Genomic DNA, 13,022 nt, shown 5'->3' with positions numbered 1-13,022 from the left:
TCCATGGCAGTTCCTAATTTGCAATCATCTGCAAATTTAGTCAGCCAGAGGCCACTCACATTCACCCCGACTACAGATAAGTAAATAACAAAAAGCAGCAGACCAAGGACTGATCCCTATGGGACTCCACTTGTGAATGGCCTCTTTGTAGAGGTGGACTCCGCAATTCTAACTTCCTGGGTCCTGTCTGTGAGCCAGCTGGCTATCCACTGGGTGGCAAAAGGATTTGTGCCGAACCTCATGAATTCTTCAACAATACCCAAGTGGAATATTGTGCCAAATGCCTTAGCCAGGTCAAGGTAGGCAGTGTGAACTATTTTGCCCTTATCTATTCCTTTAGTGACCTTCTCAAAGAAGTCCACCAGTTTGAGAAGGCATGACATGTCCTTGACAAAACCACACTGGGTTACGTCCAGTATCTGGAGGTTTCCTATGTCATTATTGATCATTTTCATAATAATTCTTTCCATAGCTTTGTATTCAAGACTAGTGAGACTTATGTGTCTATAGTTTCCAGGGTCTGTAGATGGCTCACCTATGTGCAGAGGGATGGTTCTCCATTTATGAGGTACAAAGTCTGTTTGGAGGCTACAGTTAAACAGCAATTCCAGGCAGACCTCTCAACCGTCCTGAATAACTCGATTTTTACCAAGTTGTGGGGTCCCAATAATGGGGCACCACAATTCCCGAGTGGCACCACATTATTTCTGATTTTTCAATCTATTTTTTAGATTTTCGCACTTTCGGAGTTGATGTCATCACATGCGCAGTGACATCAGTATGCCACGCATCTGTTTGAATACTGGGAGGATTGCCGTTCAGGCAGAATACTGGATTTCTAAGTCGCGTGTCTATCGCAGGAGGATTTCTTTACTTTTACTGCTGTTCAGGCAGAATACATGATTTCTAGGCCGCGCGTCTATTACAGGAGGATTTCTTTACTTTTACTGCCGTTCGGGCAGAACACAGGATTTCTTCAACTGCAGAGCTGAGCCACTAAGCCGTGCGTCAAGTCAAGGAGGATTCTTTACATTTTAAGCCATGCAGCTGAGCCAGACAGAAGGTACCATCTTTGGAAGCTGAGCCATGGCGTTTTTAGGTGTAGGTGTGTGTGTGTGAAAATGCCCCCAACAGAATACATCTAGTGGCTAGAGGTATACAGGCTCAAACCCTGTACCTTGTGTACAGGTAAAAAGAGCCTAAAGTCCCTAGCCACCATCACTTGTGAATTTATGCCTCACATTTTTGTTCTGTTCCTCATGAAATCTCTCGTTTTCAGGAGTGGTAAAACAAAACCTTTTATTCTAGCAATTTTCTAAGTTTATAAAATCAGAATTTGAAATGTGTCCCTATTTTGGGGCTGTATTCCCCATTATTGGGTTTGTTCTGTATTTTTTGGCTAAGAGGTTGAGAGCTATGGTAAGAAGTGAGAACTGAATTCACTAAATGATAGCCATTTAAGTTTGTCTTCCTGTCTTTCAGGAAACTTGATTTAGCCTAGTGGTATGTCGCTCTGACTGTAGTGCACAGGGTTTTGGATTCAAAACTGGGCAGTGAAATGCACGGTGATAACACAACATTTTATGTAAGCAATTTTTCAAAATTATACAAGCAATGTTTAAAATGTGTCTCTGGTTTTTGCCCCCCCCCCCCCAATTGAAAATAAGTGCAAGAAGCTGTGCAACATGCCTATGGTTTACACTACTGTGATTCTGTATATATATATATATATATATATATATATATATATATATATATATATATATATATATATATATATATATATATATATATATATAGTGTGTAGAAGTAGATTGTTATCATGGAAATGTTCTGAATAGGGCAGTTTTGTCATTATTGGTGCATGCATTTTGCTTTATTGCCTACTGGAAAAATGTTCAAACAATAAATTTAAAATGCAGTTGTGTGTGGAAGTAGACTGTTATCATGGAAATGTTCTGGTTAGGGCAGTTTTGTCATTATTGGTGCATGCATGTTGCTTCATTGCCTACTGGAAAAATGTTCAAACAATAAATTTAAAATGCAGTTGTGTGTGGAAGTAGACTGTTATCATGGAAATGTTCTGAATAGGGCAGTTTTGTGATTATTGGTGCATCCATTTTGCTTCATTGCATACTGGAAAAAATGTTCAAACAATAAATTTGAAATGCAATTGTGTGTGGAAGTAGATTTTTATGATGGAAATGTTCTGGATAGGGCAGTTTTGTCATTATTGGTTAATGCATTTTTGTTTCATTGCCTACTGGAAAAATGTTTAAACAATAAATTTAAAATGCAATCTAACATAAGTCTAACAAGTGTGCTGTATTATACAAGGAATATAATTTAATAAAGTCAGGAAGGTTTATCAAATAATGCATGTATGCTTCTTGTTTTGTGTGCAAGGGGCCTCTGATTTGAAAACAGTCCAAAGGTAATCTTTATCCAGCACTGGCCAGATGCATTTTCTTTGGATGTGGTGTGGGTTTCAATGCTGTTTTAATGAATGTGAGTTTCAAGGGTAGAGAAGTTTTAATGCCAAGTCTATTTTCATTGTGAGATAGTATTGCTTTGTTTAGCAGATATCTATTAGTATTTGTGCATTGTGCTATAAAATGTAAAAAAATAAAATCCAAATAATCATTGTAGAAGTAAAGCAGCATGCACACATTAGTGTTTATGGTAAATGGGGTGAAATAGCCAGGTAATGGGACATTGGAATGTCTGCAGGGGGACTCTGGAGCTATATTTTGGTTCTGTTCTTCAGTTTGCGTTTGAAAGTTGGTATCCCACAATTCCATTGGAGCGGGCGGGGTTGTGTAATCATGTATGCAAATTTTATATTAATCAGCATACAGATTTGTACCTATTTTTCATGGGCCTTGTCCAGATTTTTGATATTTCCAGGTTGAGAGGTATGATTTCATGGGGTCTGACAGGTCATGTTTCATGCTATTTAGAAGGCAACCTTGGATATTGTCTGGGCCCATTGGTGCAGTGTTCTTGACCTTAGAGTCAGCATTAATGACCTGCTCTCTATAGTGATAGGAGGGGGAGTTATATTTGATGGTATTTCTTGAGGAAAGGTTGAGGGGGACAGAGGGGCAAAGCTGGAGCTGATTTATCATCCATTAGGTTTGCTATATTCTCTGGCTCAGTATAGGTGCCTCCATTTACAGTGAGCTCTGCACACAATTGTGTATTGCCTTTGAGGTTTGAGACATATCTAAAGAATGCCTTGTAGTTGTCCTTGGCTCAAATTTATCTCAAATTTAGCTTTGGTAGACTTTATTTGACCTCTGAGTTGCTTGTTTAATTTGATGAGAATGGTTTTACCCTGCTGGGTGCTGCACCTCCTAATTTTTACTATGATTTGCTTCCTTCTGTTATATAGCCGATTGATATTTTGATTTCACCAGGGTGGCTTGTTTTTTTGAGTTAGTTTTGCACTTCTTCCTGGTGGATACAGTTGCCTCTACACAGCTATTAACATGCTTGTATTGGGTTTCTGTGAACAATTCTGTGAAGGCAACAGCAATATCAGGGTTTATAGGGGAGTGAAATTTTGTCAAGTGATAAATTAATAGTAGGAAGTTAGCCTTAGAGTAGTTCCTGAATATTCCAGGGCTAGCTGTGGTTCGGTATTTTATTTTTACTTCAAATGTGACCATTTTGCGGTCTGACCTTGCCAGAAATGACATTGTACTAGAGGGTATGCAGCACTCTCCCATATTAGTGAGGACCATAGCCAGTATGTTTGTACTCCTGGTTGGTGTATTGACAGTCTGGTCCAGGGAGTTTGCATTTGCAAAATCCAGGAATCTCTGTGCCTATATGTTTTGTGTCCTATAAGATTCTCAGATAATAGTGGGGTAATTAAAATCACCAATGAATACGATATTGGATTGGATGGTGACTGTTTCCTGTAAGTGTACATACATAGTATGGGTTTCCTGGGTCATAGAGGGGGACCTATAGCTTGCAAGGAAGTGGTATTGGATTTTGCCTATGGTGATTTGAATGTGTAGAATCTCAAGTCTATTGTCCTGTTTGACCAGCCTTGAGGTATATTTATTTTTGATGTAAATCAAGACACCTCCACCTTTAGTCCCTGTCTGTGTAGTAGTTGTTCTAAATGTGTGGAAGGCATTATAACCTTGCACTGTTGGTGTGCTCTCTGTGGCTTTAAACCATGTTTCAGTGACCGCACAGATGTCAGCATTCTCTAGGGTGAAGAGAGCTTCTACATAGTGGAGTTTTTTGTTTAGACTCCTAGCATTGAGCAGTAAAACCTTCAGATTTTTTGGTTTTGATTTGCTATGTCAGAAGTACTTTCAGTTTGGCATTGCCTAAAAAAGGCACTATGCGAGAAGATAATGTTTTAGCTAATATTCAAAAGCCTAGAGGGTAGAGGTGGAGAACATCCCTGGTAAAGCAGCATGGTCTGTTGACCATCTCCTTCCAAGCTGACAAATATCGCACCCCCTTAGAATGACACCAGAAAGTAAGCTAGTTATTAAAGTCAGTCAACTTTTGTTTGTATTGTGGCATCATCCTTGGAGAAGTAAAATGCTGCTCAGTGCTAGGCTCACACAAGCCTGGGACAAGTATTCTGAGAGCTCCGTGATGCCTTTCTGCATGTAGTCTAAGGAGGTACATCTCAGGTCATTTCTTTTATGCTTATCCACATGGACTATGACTGAGTCATACTGGTACTTGTGGTCCAATGACCTGAGTGTGTGTGTAATTTGGTAGAGCCTGACCCCTGATAAGCAACTGACCGTGACTCTCTCCTTACTCAGCCTGGTGAGAGGGGCAACAGTGTGTCTCACAATGGAGTCTCTAATGACCAGAATTTTGAATTGTGTGGTGGCTTCAGGGGCGGCTCGTGGCATAGGGCTGCCGGACTGCAGCCCCCTCAAAAATAAAAAAAGAAAGAACAAAAAATGAAAAATAAAAAAAAATATTTTTTTAAAATTCACGGACTTCGCGCATGCGCATAGACCGAGTCCCGGCTTATCGGTCTATGCGCATGCTCAAGGCAGCCCGGCCGTCCCCATAGGGGGACACAAGGAGCGTCTGTGCACTTTTACAGTGCACAGACCCGCCAGGATTATGGGACGCGTCCGGACTGCAAGGACTCGGGACAGTGCCTTAGGGATCTCGTCGGCGTCGGGAAGGAGCATGTGGATCTCGCGGGTCTTCAGTATTGCGCGGGAAGGATGTGTGTGTGTGTGTGTGTGTGAAAATGCCCCAGGTGCTTATGGTGGTGTGGTAGGGAATGCCTCAGGCTTGAACCCTGTACCCTGTATGCAGGTGTTAAAGACTTGAGTTCCCTACCCACCACCATTTGTAAAAAAATTTCAGATTTTTACCTCATATTCGATCTGATCTGTTCCTCATAATATCTGTGGTTTGTAAATGTTGCAATGCTTGATATTTGATGGTGTAGTAGTAGCATTGTTGCCTCACAGCTGCAGGTTCTTGGGTTTGATTCTTGGCTGGGGTTCCTTCTTTGTGGGGTCTGTATCTTCTCCCTGTGTTTGTGTGGGTTTGCTTTTGTGCCCTCCCATGTTACAAAGACATGTCTGCATTATTTCTTCCTGGGCCTCTGCTGAAAATTTGTTTATTTGTTCCAAGTCAGACTGTCCTGATTAAAAATGTTAAATAAAATTGATAGGCATTTGAATTTCAGACTTAAGGGTTTCTGAATGTTTAATTCCTTGCGTATTTGATGGTGCAGTGGTAGTATTGTTGCCTCACAGCTATAGGTTTTCTGGTTTGATTCTTGGTTGGGGTGGCTTCTGTGTGGAGTCTGCATCTCCTGCCTGTGTTTGTGTGGATTTGCTCTGGTGCCCTGCCATTTTACAAAGATGTGTCTGCAGTTTTAATCCCTGCGTCTCTGCTGAAAATTGTTTTTGTTCTGTCCGCAGTAAAATTGACAGGCATTTGAATTTCAGACTTCAGGTTTCTGAATGTTTAACTCCTTGTATAATTGATGGTGCAGTGATAGTATTGTTACCTCACAACTATAGGTTTTCTGGTTTGATTCTTGGTTGGGGTGGCTTCTGTCTGCATCTCCTCCCTGTATTTGTGTGGATTTGCTCTGGTGCCCTGCCATTTTACAAAGACGTGTCTGCAGTATTAATCCCTGCATCTCTGCTGAAAATTGTTTTGTTCTGTCCAGTAAAATTGACAGGCATTTGAATTTCAGACTTCAGGTTTCTGAATGTTTAATTCCTTGCAGATTTGATGGTGCAGTGGTAGTATTGTTGCCTCACAGCTATAGGTTTTCTGGTTTGATTCTTGGTTGGGGTGGCTTCTGTGTGGAGTCTGCATCTCCTCCATGTGTTTGTGTGGATTTGCTCTGGTGCCCTGCCATTTTACAAAGACGTGTCTGCAGTTTTAATCCCTGCTGAAAATTGGTTTTGTTCTGTCTGCAGTAAAATTGACAGGCATTTGAATTTCAGACTTCAGGTTTCTGAATGTTTAATTCCTTGCATAATTGATGGTGCGGTGGTAGTATTGTTGCCTCACAGCTATAGGTTTTCTGGTTTGATTCTTGGTTGGGGTGGCTTCTGTGTGGAGTCTGCATCTCCTCCATGTGTTTGTGTGGATTTGCTCTGGTGCCCTGCCATTTTACAAAGACGTGTCTGCAGTTTTAATCCCTGCTGAAAATTGGTTTTGTTCTGTCCGCAGTAAAATTGACAGGCATTTGAATTTCAGACTTCAGGTTTCTGAATGTTTAATTCCTTGCATAATTGATGGTGCGGTGGTAGTATTGTTGCCTCACAGCTATAGGTTTTCTGGTTTGATTCTTGGTTGGGGTGGCTTCTGTGTGGAGTCTGCATCTCCTCCATGTGTTTGTGTGGATTTGCTCTGGTGCCCTGCCATTTTACAAAGACGTGTCTGCAGTTTTAATCCCTGCTGAAAATTGGTTTTGTTCTGTCCGCAGTAAAATTGACAGGCATTTGAATTTCAGACTTCAGGTTTCTGAATGTTTAATTCCTTGCATAATTGATGGTGCGGTGGTAGTATTGTTGCCTCACAGCTATAGGTTTTCTGGTTTGATTCTTGGTTGGGGTGGCTTCTGTTTGGAGTCTGCATCTCCTGCCTGTGTTTGTGTGGATTTGCTCTGATGCCCTGCCATTTTACAAAGACGTGTCTGCAGTATTAATCCCTCGTCTCTGCTGAAAATTGTTTTTGTTCTGTCCGCAGTAGAATTGACCGGCATTTGAATTTCAAACTTCATGTTCTTCAGAATACATAGTAGCACAACCTTTTTTTCTAGCAATTTTCTAAGTTTATAAGATGAATATTTTAAATTTGTCCCTATTTTGGGACTGTATTCCCCATTATTGGCTTCGTCCAGGTTTTGTGCTAAGGTTGACAGCTATGGCAAGAACTGAATTCACTGAATATGGACTGTAGAATTGTGCATATTTACTGATAATGGTGGACTGTAGAATTGTGCATATTTACTAATAATGGTGGACTGTGGAATTGTGCATATTTACTAATAATGGTGGACTGTAGAATTGTGTATATTTACTAATAATGGTGGACTGTGGAAGTCTGAGTAGACTTTTTTTATGATAAATGTTCTCAACTGGGCAGTTTTGCCATTATGGGTGCATATGTTTTGTTTCATTGCTTACTGGAAAAATGTTCAAAACAAATTTAAAACACCCTCTAACAAGTGTACTGTATTGTACAAGGAATATAATTTTAGTACAATGAGGAAGGTGTATCAAAGAGCACATGTATGTTTCATATGCAAGGGGCCTATGATTCGAAAACAGCCCAAAATTAATCTTTATCTGCCACTGGCAAAATGTATTTTCTTTGAATGTGGGTTTCAATGCTGTTTCAATGAATGTGAGTTTCAAGGGCAGAGAAGTTTTAATGCTAAGTTTTCATTGTGAGACTGCATTGCTTTGTTTAACAGATTACTTAATGTTTGTGCTGTAAAATACAAAATAAAACTTTCAAATGAAGTCCAATCATTGAAGTAAAGCAGTATGCACATTAGTGTTTATGGTAAATGGAGTGAAATAGCCAAGTAATGGTTAACTGGAATGGCTGCAGAGGCTCCAGTTCAACCATTATTTTGTCAGGGGGGGGGAAGGGCAGCAAACTCAGACAGGCCCAGCTGAACTATACCTCCCAACTGTCCAGATTTTCAAAGAATGAATAGATTTTTGCTTCTTATTTTTGGTTTGTTGTTCATAAAATTTGTAGTTTTAATTCCTAAATGATTTGCCAGAAGTCACTAAATAATAAGTTTCAGACTTCATAACCTTCATAAAATGCATGTTAAAGTAAGAGCCGTTCTATCAACTGTCTCAATTTATACAAGAGCAATTTTAGTACTGTTTATATGTGCCCCCAATATATTTGGCCTTGTTCAGATTTACTGCATTAACAGGTTGAGAGGTACATGCAAATAAATTGCTTTATAGAATTAGGCATAGCCAACCTCTCAACTGTCCCCAATTTTGGCTCAAAATGTTGCTCTTCCCCTAATAATCCCTCCATAAAATAGCAATTTTGGAAGAAAACATGGAGGGTTTACAATTAAGAAATAACTGTAATAATCAAAGTTATAGATTACTTGAAATGCATGTAGATTCTTTTATTTTGTCAGCTGCTCAAGGTAGCAGTACTAATATTAAAGTGTCCCTTCTTTGACAGGTAGAAGCTGTATTGTGTGTCTATTTTATATTTTTGCATCACATTTTTGGTCCATTTTCATAAAATTGTGTTTTTGGCAAATTAGTGACAAATCACTAAAGACTGAAGTTAGAAAATGACAGACATTTGAGTTTCAGATTTTATACCCTTCAGAAAATTCATACTAATGCAAGACCTATTCTATTATCTTTCTAAGTTTATTAGAGCAATATTTAAAAATTGTCCTTCTTGTTGTGCCTTTGTCCCACTTCTGTGTATGGCTTTGTCCAGATTTCTTGCTCTTGAAGTTGAGAGGTATGACAAATGTGTCAGGGCCATCACAGTCAGCCAGAGAGATTTCAAATTGTGACATGCTTGTTGCACCCCACTCCCCATGTAGTGACTCTGGATGTGTCCAAGCAAGGCAAGGAGTAGTTGTATCTACCTTGGATGGGGAGGACACACTGCATAAGTACTACAGTGGCTTTTCATCTGTCCTTGATTTTGCAGAATGGTCTGGTTTCTGTCATATTTTTGTACTGTTGATTTATGCTTATTACTCAAAGTGCCTGTTGCTCTGTGTTTAAGTAGCAATGCTTTAATGACCATAAGGTAAGCTTGTCTGACATCGTAAGATGCAAGTAAGCTTTAATAAGCATACTGTTAAAGAATTGCCAACATTGAAAGCCTTTCTGTTGTTGCCATGCAGAGAATACTTGACTAGATAATGTATAAGCCTTGGGTATTAAAGGACAGGATTCCATTATTTTAAAAAGCTCATTACACTTGTTGGAGACTTCCAGTCATCTCTACAGGCTTTACCCGTAAACTAAACAGAATGCCAATCATGTGTGGTCCATAACCTGTACAGTAATCCTTTAAGCAATGTATCTTGAGCTTGTTTCTTGTTTGCTTTTCATTTTTACTTTTATCATGTTTTCCCCATGAAACGTTGTCAGGCAGCAGGTCTTTTTGGATAAGAAACATTTTTACAAGTGGGGGCATCACATAGATTTCTACTTTCAGCATGTTGCTTGGTACTTTAATAAAGCTGAATATATTATAATTAGAACTGCAGTGCAAGGAGAAGTAGTTTGAGTTGAGTGCTTCTGGTTTTCTTATACTTGATTTTGACTGGCATTCCAGTAATGTATTTAAAAAGTAATTTATTTTTTCATGCCTCACAACCTTTTGTTTCCATCTAGATATTAAGTAAGCTGTCATGCAGCCAATGCATTGAAATATTTTTATTCTTCTACACTTATTTTTGTCTTGATTGGACTTTCATAATGATGGTTTGCCACCCAGGGCAGCGTATTTAATTAAAGTTAGTTTTTTTGTGGTTTTGTGCATAGCTCCTCCCCTTTATGGTTGACCACACCCCTTCCCTTTGACCCCGCCCATTCAGCGTCTCCTGCAGCCCCCCTGTGATTTGAAGTCACCAGCCGCCACTGGGTGGCTTGCCTTAGGGGCTTATAAGTAGAGGTGCCATGTGCTTATGCGGGTGTTGTTTTAAAAGAGTGCATTTGAATCTGTTTATTTAGGAGGTGTTTGGGGTTTAGGATGGTTACATTTAAGTGCCTCAGCATGTGTGGCTCGATATGTCTGCTTTGAATTGTGTGTGATGGTTGCAGCATGTGTACTACTAACAACCTTATTGGCATTAGGAGTACTTTTATGTGAGAGCTGCATCTCCAGTAGCAAATCCATCTCTCACATATCATATCAGTTTGTTTAAGAATTAGCTGGTTGTCATTAAACATGACACAATTTCTACACTGCCTCAAGATGCCCATATCCACCAAACTGGTAACAGAGATAGTGGAAAAGTTCATATGCATAGCAACAGACCCTTTTTTATTGATTAGACAGTTGGAGTGATAATATAAAGTAATGTCAGGAGTATCTGGTTTGCATCTCTGGGTGCAGTGCTATCGCAGAAAACTAGTTGTCCTGTATGCAACTAGGTATTGGTGAAATTTCAGTTGTGCTTTTACAGGAAAATGTCACTTGAGGTGTCTGTGTCTGTAAAGGGCACAGCCACACACTTGAAGGGAAACTAATAAGTAGATCATAATTATTTATGGATATTTGGTGACCTATAGCTTAAGATATGGTAAGCGACTCTTTCTAGGGTGATTTGCATGTGGATGGACTCCAGGGTATCATGTTTAACCACCCTTGAGGTGTATTTGTGGCTGATGTAGATCAGAACACCTCCACCTGTAGTCCCTGTCTGTGCAGGTGATGGTCTGAATGTGTGGAAGGTACTGTAGCATTGCACTGCTGGAGTACTTTCTGTGGCTTTAAACCACATCTCAGGAATAGCATAGATGCCTATGTTTTTTCAGAGTGAGGCAAATAAGTAGTGAAAGGGTAGCTGGAGAAGATAAATGTTAAATGGACTTAAAGACCAAAAGAGATAAACTATATCCCTCAACCATCAAAAAAAAACATAACATTAAATAACATCATATACTTCTACATTGTATATCTGCAACTATTTCCAGTTTATGTATTCTGAGCTTTTAGTGCTCTATGCATGACACAAAGCATTATTTAATGAGTGGTAAATGTCTCAGACTGTAGCCATATCATTGCACAATGTTTGCAGTTTTTTCTTTCATGAAATACCTGTTTAGTTGTTCTGCAGTCAACACCTTTAAGAACTTTAGTCACAGAAATGGAATGCACCAAAACTGCTTTCAAGAATGTAAAGTATTCATGAGCACTGTAGCCTCTCCTAGCATATCGTTTACACAGCAATAGTCATTTATACAGCAGTAGTCATTTACAGAGTAGTAGCTCTGAGGAGCTGTAATGATGAAAGCCAATATGACATGGGCAGGTAAGTGTTGCATTATTTTAATGAGACAGTAATAGAAAGTGACAGTCCATGGTACTCTGATGTGCCGAATGCGTAGAAAAATGTTAACAAAAGTATTTTAAGATGCTGCCAACATCTTCAATTATATTCAGCCCTCATTAGGCCAGTCATTGAATATAATGTTCCCTTTTGTATGTATCTGTCCAGACACATGCAACAACTGGAATGCCCACAGAGATACTTTACTAAAAGGATACAAGTCCTAAACAACATGTCCTACATGGACTGACTCAAGGTTCTGTCACTATACTCAGTGTCCTACAGATTAAGAGTTACCTGTGTCTGGTACGCAAGGCATCCTCTGACTCAATGCTGACGGGACACCAGCAAGTCAAATGGCGCAGTGGTGCAGCGGTTGCATTGTTGCCTCACAGCAAGAGGTTCTGCAGTTCAATTCTCGGCTGGGGTGCCTTCTGTGTGGAGTCTGAATGTCCTCCCTGCATCTGTGTGAGTTTGCTCCAGTTTCCTCCCACATTACAAGGACATGCATCTGAAGCATTTCTCCACAGGCCTCCACTGAAAATTGGCTTTGCTCCAAGTCAAAGTTTCCTGGTAAACAAATGTTAAATAAATTGGCATCAGAAATACTTAGTCTTGGGATCTAAACCTCTCCTGCAACATCAGTCATAGCTTGCATACATTCATAACTACCTAGAACAAGTATAGTTACATTGGATTCTGAAATTACAGGCTTACAGACATCCAGGTATCAATGCTAATGTTAACATAAACACCCACCTTGAGTGGGCATAAACTCAATGTGTAAAGAGAGATGGCCTCTGTTTCAGCTGCTGCTCTGTGATAGGATGGTTTGATTTATAAAATGATTTTGAATTAGTATTACAGTCGAGTGGCCTCTGAAAGACATGTGTGAATGGGCGTGCCTTCGTTGAAGGCTGGGTGTCAGGCTGGCAACTCGGCACCATAATAATCTACTGTCAATCATTAGCGGACCGGAGTTCCGCTGTGGCAACCCCTAACCGGGAAAAGCCAAAAAGACAAACAGCAACAACTAGGATCTGAAGAAGTGTGTACCACACAAAAGAGCTTATCCCTTTGTTTTTTATTTTTATTTTATTAAAGTATACTTCTATCATGGCTGCCTTACTGGTTTTTGTTATTTATTTGTTTACTGCCTTTTCCAGTCTTGGCATTTGGGCATTGCTGGGTGGTTTCATTTTGCTGTATTTTTGTGATTTCCACCTGCGATTCCACATGGCAGAAGGTACTTCTGTAGAAGTGGACTACAATCCAACCAACAATAAGTTACAACAGAAATGGAATAAGATGACTCGGAGACAAGCTAATCCCTTACTATAATTGTTTTTTGAAGGTACACTTCCTGAACATATACAACAAACACCAGTCAATTATATTGCTTTTTTAACCACCCAAAAGAACTTGAACAAAATCTTTAGAAATTAAAATGATTACAATGGCAACGCCTACATTTGGAGGTGGG

The sequence above is a fragment of the Protopterus annectens genome, chromosome 15.part0 (assembly GCF_019279795.1).
Source record: "Protopterus annectens isolate FY-2018-M chromosome 15.part0, PAN1.0, whole genome shotgun sequence".
NCBI classification, from domain to species: domain Eukaryota; kingdom Metazoa; phylum Chordata; order Ceratodontiformes; family Protopteridae; genus Protopterus; species Protopterus annectens.
The sequence above is the reverse complement of the archived record's forward strand: the minus strand, read 5'-3'. Positions refer to the sequence as shown.